At 32.5% G+C, this 14,166-nt stretch overlaps 1 protein-coding gene across 1 annotated transcript in view; it reads left to right on the forward strand.

Moving 5' to 3' along the window:
- Paip2 (polyA-binding protein interacting protein 2) overlaps positions 1-14,166 on the forward strand; it is a 59,003-nt gene that overhangs the window by 25,695 nt on the left and 19,142 nt on the right. The gene's annotated exons all lie outside the window — the stretch shown is intronic.

A 14,166-nucleotide genomic window follows, 5' to 3' on the forward strand; every position in this document is an offset into this window, starting at 1 on the left:
AAACAATGTGACTTTACTAGGCAATCGTAGTTCGCTACGATTGTCGCACGAGCCCCTATTTCCGTTGAGATTATCGGTTTACGGTGGGATCGATCCTTGCCAGTAGACCAGATCTTTAGACGAACGAACATGGGTATTATAATCTTTTCGATGTTGGAACTCGGAATTGTCTGTAGACGTGGCAGGGTGTTGTACCTGGTAGAGCAGTTTCCACGCTACGATCTATTGAGACTCAGCCCTCAGCTTGAGGATTCGTCTTGTCGGTTAGACGAGACCCCTGATATTAAAAAATAAAGAAAGCCGTTTTCGGTATAAATAGATATGTTTCTATTTATGCTGAAGACGGCTTTTTCAAGTACATTCTCTACGTTTATTAATTTTAAGGAATTGATAATTTCCTGTGTTTTTAAAATAACTTCGTATGTTAAAATGTTGTAATCAAATAGTAATGCGTAATATAAATTATAAACTACAAGCTCATGGGACATTTTTAGAGCGGCATTTGACCTCCTTGGTATAAATCAATACTACAATATGTAATAACAACTTTAGAAACTATGCCTCCAATTCTTATCGGTACTCAAAGCATGTGGGTTCAAATTAACGGTTGCACTTTAGATTTCTCACCCCTGTTCCAGACGAAAAATACGGCATTACAAAAAAAATAATCTATATACCGATCCGAAATTTTGTGTATGAATGCCCTGTGTCAAATTGCCGAAAGGGGGAAAAGTTTTCCGAAAATAAACAGTTTTCCCTGCTCCTGGTACCAATATTTTTGTTTGATCAAAAAGTCTCCCTCTCCCCCTTTGAGTGGTAAGTTTATCTTACCTGTGACTCACTTGTACCGATAAGAATTGATAACAGTTTCTAAAGTTGTTATTACATATATTGTAGTATTGTTTTTTATGTGATTCATGCTGGGTTAAATGACCCATTAAAAATCTCCTATTTGCTTGTAGTCAATTAGAGAAATATGTGGAATATGTATATACTATTGAAATATCATTAGATTATTAATAAAATTGTAAATTAATTCTAAAACAACTTTTTCAGTTGCTAAACATTTTTCGTATGTAATTGTTGAAAAAAACAGTCAAATATTTTCATCATTTTTATCGACATAAACTACTTCTACTTTAAAAAAAGTAATAAATATATCGTGACAAGTTTGTTCTGATCTAATAAACTAAATTCTTTTTCAGAATGTTTTCATAATTCTTGCGATATTTCTCTTTTTAGCAAAATTAGAATATGCTTATGATTGAGATAGATTAATGTGATCGTGTTTTGAGAATTGATTCGGTTTTTGATGTGGTGCATTATATAATTCAAAAATAAAATACATACAAGTTCAATCAACCCATTGACATTTAGGCGCGCTTAGCACATAAGCACTGGACTTTCTCTTTGTTTTACTTGCCTTAAAAATACAGAACCGGATCCATAATCTCACTTTGGTTCAAATGAAAATATTTTTAGTATGGGTTTATAGATACATACAGTGTGATTGATTAGTGAGGAAGCTCAGTAGATCTGTTATAGTAAAAGATATAATAAAAAGTTATTTGCAAAAACTGTAGACACCGTTAAACTCCTTATGTTAAAATTAGTTACAATCTTACAGGGTGTTTCATAACGGCGTGCCAGAAAGTTGTAAAGTGTTATATTGGTATTCGGAAAATTATAACCAATTTTATATGAAAATCATATCAAGTTCAATGCTCTGTATGGGAACAATAATCCATTGCAACCATAGTTTTCTCATAATTGTCAAAAATTATAAAACTGATTAATTTTGATAACATTCATTAAATCGAATACAGGTTCGGTCAAGACGCAAGTAGGTACATTATTTTCTTGGTAATTTTAAGTGGATTATCCTATATTTGATATCACTATCGAAAAGTACTTTACATTTAAATTTTTTTATGCCTGAGGTTATTAGTTTTTTAGATATTTTTATTTTTTATGTGCATGAGGTACCCATTGACTGCCATAAGAGCCAAGGTGTGGCTCACAGTTAAGCCTCTGCATACGCTGTGTGAACTACATGTGATACACACAAGTTTGTATGATCAGACCATGTGAGCCACGATGTAGGTCACAAGTAATGTTTGTTAAATCGGCCAAGTGAGCCACCGGTGGTTTACGCTAACACTATTTTTGCACGCGCATGAAATATAGTGGCCTCAGGATGTATATTGCTGGTCTTAGCGCGTTAGTGGGTTCAGTTTTTTGTTGCAACTTGTAGATGTATGTAGTGTCCTACTGTTTTTGCACGTGTTTCTTTTTAAACTTGTTTTAAAAACATTTTTACTCTGAAAATACTTTACTTTACTTTTTTACTTTTACTCTGAAAATGGATAGCAGAAGCAAGAAGATTAGTTCTGTTAGAGTAAGTACGAGGTGATTCCATGAAACGGTACGATTTCAACCAATCTTTTTATTAAATTTAATAAAAAAAAGTTTTTGAAGATAATATTGGAAAGGTGGGTTCCATTTTTTAGGACACATTAGCCGTGGTACAAAGCTGTTTACGACATTGAGTAACATTTCTTAACGTATTGCTTCCACTTCTTCTCGTATCCGTTCTCCAATCATCGATAGTTCTTCGGGGGTTGCTTTGAAACATTTTTGACTTTAGACAAAGAAAGTTGTCGCATAGGGAGAGGTCCGGAATACGAGGTGGCCAGGGGATATTGCCATTTTTACTCATAGAACGACCTAGGAACGATCGTAGTAAATCCATTGACACTCGTGATGTCACGTATTGCACCATCCTGTTGAAAGGTCGTTTGTTCATTTCGGTAATTCTTGATTGCCGGAAGAAAAAAATATTTAATAAAATGAACAAAAACGAAAACAAAACAAACTAACAAAAAAGAAAAAATCTAGAGAATGCACCGACCACCGCACCATAAGCTTGATGTCTCACTCACTTAAAATGTTTCAAGATCATTTATAAACGCATTTACCGAATACATGATATGGATATTGAAGAAACCCAATTTGGATTCCGTAGAGGCGAAGGTACCCGCGAAGCTGTCTTTGCATTCAACGTACTAATCCAGAGATGCTTGGATGTGAACCAAGATATGTACGTCTGTTTCATAGATTACAACAAGGCTTTCGATGAAGTCCGCCACAAAGAGCTAATGGACGTCCTCAAAGCAAAACAATTACAATACAATGACCTTCAAATTATAATAAATCTATATTATAAACAGCAAGAACACATACTTATTAATGAACACACACCAGAAGAGTTCGAAATTAAAAGAGGAGTGCGACAGGAGTGTGTTTTATCACCACTACTATTCAATGCATACTCTGAAGAAATTATGAAAAAAGCTCTTGAGGGAGAAACAACAGCAATAACGGTCAATGGAACACCAATTACCAGCATTAGATACGCGGACGATACCATCATAATAGCAGACAACCGCCAAGACCTCCAAAAGCTAATGAACAACCGAGCATGTAACAAACAACGAAGTCATGAGAAGAGTCAACAAAAGAATGGAAATATTGGAAACCATCAAGACACGAAAGTTACAATACCTGGGGCATGTTATGCGTAAAGAAAGATACAACATACTTCAATTAATTCTACAAGGAAAAATCCAGAGTAAGAGAAGTGTAGGAAGGAGAAGACTCTCATGGTTGCGTAACTTAAGGGAATGGTATGCATGCACATCAATCGAACTATTCAGAGCGGCAGTATCTAAGATCAGAATAGCCATGATAATTGCCAGCCTTCGTCGCGGAGATGGCACGTAACGAAGAAGAAGAATTGTCGGAGTAACAGCGGAAATTTTGTTTATTTACATATCCACATAGACGAAAGTGAGCTTCATCACTCAACCAAAGATTATGCAACAAGACAATTTAGAACTTTAAGGGCTTGCACAATCTGGATTTTTGATGGATGATACTGGAGATCTTTATGCAAAATTCTGCTCGTAGTTGTATAGCCTAATCCCAGATTTAAGCTTCGTCCTTGCAGTGATCTTCGAGGACTCGCTTATAATGAGTCGCATCACTTCAATATTATGTGGTATGTGAGCAGTTCTGAGACTGCCATCTCTTTTCTGTGATGTTGAGCCACTACTTTATTGTATATAATACATCTTTTAATTTTAACAGTAAAATGACCGAGTTCAAGTGGAATCAGTCTAAACAAGTCAAAAATGTCATGCGCTTAGGCAGTCAACTTGTTTCGCAAAATGGAATATTTGAGACTGAAGAAGGGAGTGAGTCGATTGGTCTTAAAATAACCTAGAGAAATCCACGTATTTGAGAATGTCTGCTAAGATACTTTCACAACGTTATCTTTGTAGATTGACTCATACCATGGTACAATGAATACAAGGTATGATATTGCGCATGATATTTGACAGCTGGCCCAGGAGTGTGACGTAGTCAACACCGCTCGAACCCATTATTACAGCTTAACGTAGACATTAATTTTGAAATTATGGTCAAAAATTATCGAAATTTTTTTTAAATGTTTTGTTTTGGTTATAATTGAATAAAAAATATATTTTCAGTAGCGTAAAACCTCTACTTTTCCTGGGGGTTCAGGCGAAATATTTATTTTTGTTTTCATACATATTCTAATAATATACGCACTCTTTTTGTATAGGTAAATAGTAGTAGATTTGCGTATTTTGATTCACTATCACTCATTTCCAAGCAGTTTTACTTAAATAAAAACAATAGATTACAACAAAGAAAAATCTGATTTATAATTCAATATAGTATTTTAGATTTATTTTTACATTTAGTAAAGTAAAAAATATACACATTACTATAACCCACCGATTATTATATGCAAAATTTACTTACCAAACAATATAATAATATGAAAATAAGGCACAAATTAGATCAAACGCAAAACGCAATAAATATCGACTTCAGACGACTTTACACCGGCAAGACAGAAGGCTTGTATAAAACAAAAGGTCGACAGTAATATCGGTTATCAATGGTGACGACTGCAAATTGCAAGTTATGAGATAATAAAACTTAATACTGTCTGAGTCATCTATTTTATAATAGAAAAATAATTTAGATATATGCTTACATATGTCTCTTTATACAAATATCCACTTCGCAAGGGCTTAAAAAATTTGATGGGTAAAATTTAACCGGTGCCCGTATCTCAGACGAGTGAGTAAAATACCAGTAAGGCGCGCCTGTGTCTGAGACTTGTGTGTACTTGTAATTTTGTGTACCTTCATTACCACTTTTTTCTATCTTTTTAAATATCTGAAATATCAAACTCTGGAGTATAACTTGATTAACCTGTACCTACGTGTAATAAAAGATAATTAAAACTTGTTTTATAAAGGATATCTGTGTTAACAAAATAACTGTACCAAAAATCAATAAATATAAATTAACTTCAAAATTTTATTTATGATTAAATATTATAATAACATAATTTTATCATCTCTTTATAATTACTATAATTAAATTAGCCAAATTATATGAAAACACTTAAAAGTATTTTTTATACAACTACATTCAAATGTTGCGCGAAGAAGCGGTCTTGACTACCTCATGCGCGACGCGAACCGATTTTGGAACATCATGTATTATACCTTGTGTTCATTGTACCATAGACTCATACAACGAAGTAATCCAGGAGCTCTCAAAAAGAATTATGGCGAAAAAATTCTAGTCCACATTGCTGCGCACAGAATTTAAACTGAAGTTGTACAAAACTTTGGTAATACCAGCTAAAGACAGATTACTCCCCGCTTCAAAATTTTCAAAGGATCTACGGACTGGTGAGGGACGGTATTTCGTGAGAATACCTAAATTCAGAAGTTGATTTCGAAAGAGTGACTCACCCCGTAATACTCCGTCAGTAATGATTCTAACTGATTTTTGGAGTCATTTGATACGGAGAATGGAAAGTGGCCCACAAATGGGAATCAAAACAATGCAGGCATTGGGGGGAAGCCGATGGATGTGCACCTAAACAGAGCAAATACAGTTGCATTGTCTGGAAAGTCATGGCTAGTATTTCATTTGGATTTCGAAGGTGTTTTTTAAAGTAAGTAGCTGACTAGCACCCTCATCAATGATGCTACTAGAAAAAATCACTGGTTTGCAAAAGAAAACATTCTTTCGGCAGGCCAATATATCTGTCAAGAAGCGGTTTGGTCAGTTGGAAAATTTAGTTACTTGAAATTAAATTACTGAAACATTATTCTTATTGGCTAGATTTGTCTCTGATGACTACGAAACGTATCGTTGCAAAACATCTAGCTCGAATGAAGATCTGGTAAATGGATAATTTAAAGATCTACAGTAACTTCTCATATACGGAATTCTGCTATTGAAATAGTGATGCGTGTGTTGGAAAATGGAAAATATATTGTAACGATTTTTCTGAAAGCTGCTTCCAGAAAAGTCGTTGGCGTGGATAAATAATACTCCAGGGATCGAAGCATTTAAAAATCGAAAAGTTACTGGGCGCTATTTTTTAACTGGAATATCTGGGGAAATGCAATAGAAAAGGCGTACCATCTCCTGAGTATCGAAATTTTTACTCAACATTTATGCAAAAAAACTACTTTTTTCATTCATGTCAATATTGTGAAAAAACTACGCATTCTAGATAAAAATGTTCTAGTCTACTTTCTTGAAAATACTTGCTCTTTAAAATGAGGTTTTCTAAATTAAAAATGTTTATAAACAAAAAAGTTATTGCAAATAAAACACGAAAGTAAGCATTTTTTCAATAGTTTATAATTATTAAATCAAACAAAAAAACATTTAAAACACATTTTACAATGTGAGTTTTTATGCAGTTCCTATTTGCGAAAGATGGTAGCGATCGGTCGAGTAGGTTTTAAACAAATCTGTTTGTTTATCCCATTTGAGAGAAAAAGGTCATTTTAAAATGGCTGCACAGGTGTTTTGAATGTTTTATTTTTGTCTGATTTTCTTCATAAGACCTCAAATTTTCATGTCTTTAAAAAATAAATGTTTTTTTATGTGAAATTCTCGTTATTCGTAAACATTTTTAGGATTGTCATAATATTAATTATTAATATGCGATAACCAGTTTTGTTGATGCGTAAATTTTAAAACAGGACTCTATTTTGTAAGTAAATATAACGGAAAAAATTGATTTACATAAAATAAAAAATTATACAAATTGCTAATACCAAAACGTTATTTTTATCACAAGTCGTTCGTTAATTCTGTTATAAATTTATCGTCTTTGTATAATGCGTCGATTGTTTGTAGATAAGTCAAGTTATAGGAGGTCAAACTGCATGTTTTTGTTTTCTGATAATATTTATTTTATACTAAAAGTAAAAAATACAGAGTGTTGATGAAGCTCTTGCAACAGGTATTTATAAAAGGAGTTAACATGTAGAAGAATACAAATACTTAAGCATAATTTAAATCGTTCAAAAAATATGATACATATATAATATCTCAAAGGTCGATATGATTAGAAAGTTGCGTACCTATAAATAGTTTGTTTTTATTTTAAAAATTGTATTTTGAAAAGGCTTCCGATGTGTAAGTCAAAATATAAGATATAATATTTATTTTATTTATTTATATAAAATATTTACTTTAGAATTTGTACTTCATTCGCAAGAGTCTTCTGAAAAAACTGATAGAGCACAAAGAAAGTACTTTAGAGCAATATTCAAATGTTGTTTTAGTTATTGACATAAATCTGTAGCGGTATGGCAATAGTTGATATATCAATCTAGCCTAATTTTTCAGTAGAGAATTTTGAAAGTTTGAAAGGACCCCTAAAATTGTGAATTGCCAATGTTTTTTTAACGTAACACATTACATATGTAACGAAATTTGTTAACTGGTATTAGGGAGTTGTTTAGTGAATACCTTTTTTTAATAATTTTCTTCAGAATAGTCATATTTTGCCAACGCAAAAACGAGAAGTAAATGGACACAGTCAATGTTACAAATAAGAATTAAAAAATAAATAAAATAAAATTAAAAGAACTGACAAAATTCGTAATTGGATATTTTTAATCTATTAATTGCAAAAAATATTGCCCATATATTTAACATATTGTAAATCAATTATTAAACATAAAAATATTAAACAGGAATTTGAGTAACATATACAGGGTGTGCAGAAACTCTCCTGACAAACGAAGACCAGAGATTCCTCAGATAATTTTAAGACAATTTAACCCAATTCACCTAGTCCGAAAAGTCCCCAAAGGGAGCTAGAAGCTCTTTAAAGATAACTGCTTGTAATTAATTTTTTTTAAATACCTCCAGAACCGATTCCATCAATTGCCAGCTTCTAGTATGGTTATTTTAACGTATAACTTTTTTGTTTTTAATTTTTAAGCTGACTCAAAAAATTGATTAAGAGAAACAAGTTCAGTGTTCCCAAAAAATAATGAAACTTCTTGATGTGCCTATCCGTTACGAATGTTGGCGATCATCATGGCAATCTTTATCTTATCTGCAGCAGCGCGGAAAAGCTGCACAGATGTTGTATTGAACCAGATTCTGAGATTCTTTTACCAATATATTCTTCTTCTTCCTGGACCTCGTTTTCCAAATATTTTTCCTTGCAGGATGGCTTGAAGGAGAGCATATCTGGATTCATTTCGCATAATATGTCCGAAGAACTGTAACTTTCGAGATTTGATGGTGGTCAGTACCTCTCGGTTCTTATTCATTCTTCTGAGGACCTCCTCATTTGTGAGTCGGTCAGTCCACGGGATCTTAAGCATTCTCCGATGTAGCCACATCTCAAATGCTTCCAGTTTTCGGCACATATCTTCGTTCAAGGTCCACGATTCAACACTATAAAAAAGTACAGAGAAGACGTAGCATCGCAGCATTCTTACTTTTCTATCAAGAGAGAGGTTGTGACTCTTGAAGAAGGCCCCCATCCGATTGAAGGTGGATCTAGCTTTTCCGATTCGTGCTCTAATCTCCTGGTTGTTGGTCCATTCTTCATTTATTATGGTGCCGAGGTAGTTGTAGTGCGTCACTCTTTCTACAGGGGATTGGCTGACGTAGAGTTGACCTTCTGTTATCCTTTGTCCGCAAATACTATGGTGTCATCTGCATATCTGATGTTGTTTAGCCGGTAACCATATAGTAGAATACCTTTTTCAGTTTCGTGCAAAGCTTCGATAAATATTCCTTCAGAGTACAGATTGAAGATTAGAGGAGATAAAATACAGCCTTGCCTCACTCCACGCATGATTTTCACATAGTCGGTGTGTTCACCTTCAACTCTGAGATTTGCTATCTGATTACAGTAGAGACTTCTAATTATTTTCAGGTCTTGGTTGTTAATTCCTCTTTCTTTTAGTATTTGCATCATCTTGGCGTGCTGTACTCTATCAAACGCTTTCTCGTAATCAACCAGACATGCGTATACGTCGCAGTTGACGTCTCTGCATCTCTGGAATAAGACTTGTACTGAGAACAAAGCCTCTCTAGTACCAACAGCATTTGTGAACCCGAACTGGTTGGGGGAAATTTGACTTTCACACAGCTTGTAGATTCTCTTATGAATTATCTTTAGGAACAATTTTAGGAGATGACTCATGAGGCTTATAGTACGGTAATCTTCGCATTTTTTGGCTCCTGGTTTTTTTGGAAGTGCAATAAACTCAGATTTCAGCCATTCTGTTGGTATTTCTCCAGAGTTGTATATGTTGTTGAATATCTTTGCGATTATTGCTATTGATTCGTTGTCCATTAGTTTGAGTAGTTCTGCTAATGTATATTATCAGGGCCTGCCGCTTTGCCATCCTTTAACTGTGTTATTGCGGAGTAAACTTGCTGCTGTAATATTCTTGGTCCATCATTTACCTCTTCTTCTAGCTCAAAGGTGTTATCTCTTTGGTCTTCAAATAGTTTTTCTAGATATTCTTTCCACGTCCTTATTTTACTCTGTTTGTCCAAGATGATGTTTCCGTCAGAATCAGTTATATTTCCTTTCTGCCTTCGTCTTAGTCCCCCTGTGAGTTCTTTAACTTTCCTATGTACATTGTGACTATCGTACTTTGACTGCAGAGTCTCAATTTCTACGCATCTTTACCTTGCTTCTTTTCCTTTCGCTTTTCTGATTTTCTTTCTTAATAATATATTTATGGTTTTATATTTGTCTGGGTCATTTTTGGCTTCTCTTCTCTCGTTCATTAGTTTCAGGATCTCATCTGTCATCCATGATTTTTTCTTCATTAATATATCTGTCTTTAAGTGTTTATCCTTTACATTTTGCACTATTTCTGTAATATGTTTGATCGTTTGTTCTTCGTTCGATTCGTCTCTAATTGCAGTCACTTGCTCGTTTAACGTGGCTTGGAATAATGAAACAGGGCGAAATAATGGTGTAGCAGCAGCACAAACACATGAAGATGTTATTTTAATGTAGAAATTAGCGTTAGCAAATCTCTTACACAACGAAAATGAATATCCTTTTTATTTTACAAAGGTACAAGCACTGCTACAAGGAATTTTCTTGCTCGTGAAGAAGTCACTATACGGTTACAAAATCAGAAAATCCTTTAAATATTCGGCAAAATGTATGGTTTTTACATGACGACTGCCCGACCAACTTTAGCAGGAATGGATGAGACTTTCTTGATAATAACTACGAAGACCATTGGATAAGAAGAGGTGGTCCAGTTGCTTCGCCAGCAAAGTCGCCGGATTTGAATCCTTGCGATTATCGTATTTGAGGATATATAAAATTATTTGTTTATTCCGTTTCGATACAAAATCGTGCACAACTCTGGCTAAGGATACAAGATGCTTGCAACGAATTTAGAAATAACTTTAGAATTTTGGCAAGAATTCTCTAAGCAAAATGAAAAATTTATGCATTGAGATTAATGGTCATCACTAGACTTCGGCAAATATGCAAATAAAAATGTAGAAAATATGCGCATAAATATGCACGTGTTTACCCGAAAATATGCAAATATTTTACAAAATATGCATACAAATAAATAAAAAAATCGTAAAATAGTAACAATTTTATTTAAAAAAAAAGTGTACATAACTAAATATCTCCTACTATTCATTAAGATTTACATTTATTTTAAGTAACTACATCATTTTTAAGTATGAATAAACTTATTTAGAATTATGGTAACAATAAATGACCAAGTGGTGTTCAAAATTTTCTAACAAAAACTTGTGGCTTCTGTCTGAGTACATATATTTATATATGGAAAAACTTCGTTCAACATCAACTGATGTAACGGGAGCATTTTTCAAACTAACCAAAACATTTGGTTCTAAATTAATTGTTTCCGAAATATTTCCAGCTAGAACACTGACTACTTCAGAAAGAATATGGTAACCTTTATTTTTTTCCATAGTAGCTTCAAATTTTTTTAAAATATCTTTTCCAATATTACCTCTAACGTTCCGACAACATGACGCAAATTCTTTTATTAATGCTGTACTTTCGAACAATGACAGTTTTGGTGATTCTAACTGAGTAATTGTTTTTTGAACAAAACTAAAATTTGATTTTATAAATGAAAGTTCTTGTTGAAGCAAGTTACTCTGAAAAGTTTGTTTAGAATCCAAAAGAGATTGGAAACTTTCATCTGTTAACGTATCAATCATGTTCTTTATTTTAACAAAATGATCTGCATAAAAATTAGCTGCTTCTAACCATGTTCCCCATCGCGTTAAAATAGGTTGTGATGGAAGAGGAATGTTAGGTAGCATTTCTTTATAAAGTTGAATTCTTATAGGAGATTTAAGAAATACTTTTTTGACACTGGATATCATGGTATTTACAAGAGGAAACTTTTTTCGTATTTCCTCTGCAACTCTGTTTAATCCATGCGCTACACAAGTAACATGTATTAAATCTGGGAAAAATATTTTTAAATTTTATCCTGCTTTCACCATATAAGGAGCAGCATCCGATAAAATAAGCAGTAATTTATTAGAAGGAATAGTTGTCGGAAGAAAAAAAGTTGCTAATGTTTCTTGTATAAAACGCGAAATTGTTAAAGCATTTGTTTTCTCAAGTTGCTGGCATGAAATAAGATGAGATTTTGGTAAGGTATCTTCTTTAAGAACACCAATCAATAAATGAGCAATATACTTTCCTGAGGAATCAGTGGTTTCGTCTACAGATATGTAAAAATAATTATCTGCAATTTCTTCCTTAATATTAATTAACACCGACGAGTATAGCCCGTTCACATTATTTCTTCTTAGAAGTGGAACATTAAGTTTGCAATATTTTTTTAGAAACGAACTAAAATTTACATTTGCTAATTTTGAAAGCGGTATGTTTGCAGACACTAATGCGCGACACAAGTCTTCATTAAAAGTTTCTTGCTCATCTAATTTTTTTGAAGTAGATTGGAAACATTTAGCCATTGAAGTTTGATGTTTTCCTCCTATTTTTCCTTTTTTTGCAATGTGTGAAGCAGTTCTCACATGTTGGTCTATCTGAAATTTCTTCTCACATGCTATCTATAAATAAAAATAAAAACCTTTATTTTAACCCAACCTTTAAAATATAAAAATATACAAGGTGTTTTTGGTTAATCAAATAACTGGTTTGGAAAAAAAAAACACTCGCTAAGTGTTTTAAATGCAGTATTAATCCACAAATTAGTTTTTGATACTAACCATTAGTACATCATATAACTTATTTTAAAATTCAACAAAAGTTTTTTTTTTGTTAATTCAATTACAATAAAAATAATTGTGTTTTAGAATAGCTGACTTCATAAAAAAAAGTAAAGGTGAAAAATTTTTCTAAATACACACCATTGTATTGTACCATGGACAATTTTTTCTCACTAAAGGAAGCTATTTTTCATTTAAAAACAACCTACGAGTACTAAATTTCAAGTAAATACGTTTATTGGTTTTAAAGTTATTGTTGTTATTAACTAAAAGAATTTAATTTTTTTTAATTTTAACACCCTGTATCTCGAAAAGTAAATAAGTTTGACCCCTCATTAACTATATCGTTTTGTTCAATTTTTCGAGAAGTATCTACAGTCAAACGTTGTAAGTGTCATTTGGAAACACCCTGTATGTATGAAATATTAGATATTTAATAGAAAATATTAGATACTTACAATTTTGCCACAGACTGAACAGTAGATTTTTCCCATATCCATAGACAGCTCTTTATAAGGTTTAATCCAAGTTGAAGCACTGGTTGTTTTAGGCATTATAAAATCACAATCTTCCTTTTTGTTACGCACAACGCTTTGAATATCAAAACAAAAATGATTTACAAATCTGAGCATCAAATTAGAAATGTTTAGGTACCTAATTCAATAAACTGGGAGATTTTGGAAAATCCCTAAATTAGGAACAAAACTATTAGCCGTTTACCTGCTGTTAAGATACAATAAATTGTAGATAGATTTGGGGATTAGATTATAAAATGCAAATGAGCGAACCCTTAGCGATTATCCAATAACTGAATGCCTCAGTGACCGAGACTTTCTAAGAATATTGAGGGCTACTTAAATTGATCTTCTTTGAAATTGTAAATGTTTTGTACCTGTAGAGATTACGTACTTAGATCATTTCTTGATTAAAATGACTACAAAATTTTATACAAGAATTGAAATAAATTGGTATGTTTAAAAATTTTCAAATACAGTATAAAAATCTGAACTTTTATGCACTTTATGCAAACTTTTATACAAATATGCCAAAATATAAAATATTTGCATAAAATATGCACAATATGCAAAATATGCAATATGCATATTTGCCGAAGTCTAGTCATCACATTGAGCATCTTTTGTTACTATCTACCTTTGATACCTGTTCTTTTGTAGTTACTACTATTACTCATAGTTCATCTTAAAAAATACTAATTTTGTTTCAAATTGATTTTTTGCTTCTTTTCCCTAACTTGTTTTATGAATTGTGTTCTGCATTTATTAAAACAAAAGGTAATTTGTATAAAATTAATTAAGGTACCTATTAATTTAACTTTTATGACGAAAAAACAACAAATTTTTGAAAAGTACCTTTTAGTACTAAAATACCTGAAAATTTAATAATCTAGTACCACAAATGCTTGAAAGTTAAAGACAAAAAAGTTATGCTTTAAAATAACCGTTGACCTACCCAAAATGAACGCCTATGAACGGTACTAGAAATTCGCAATTAATGAAA

The sequence above is a fragment of the Diabrotica undecimpunctata genome, chromosome 10 (genome assembly GCF_040954645.1).
Source record: "Diabrotica undecimpunctata isolate CICGRU chromosome 10, icDiaUnde3, whole genome shotgun sequence".
NCBI classification, from domain to species: Eukaryota; Metazoa; Arthropoda; class Insecta; order Coleoptera; family Chrysomelidae; genus Diabrotica; species Diabrotica undecimpunctata.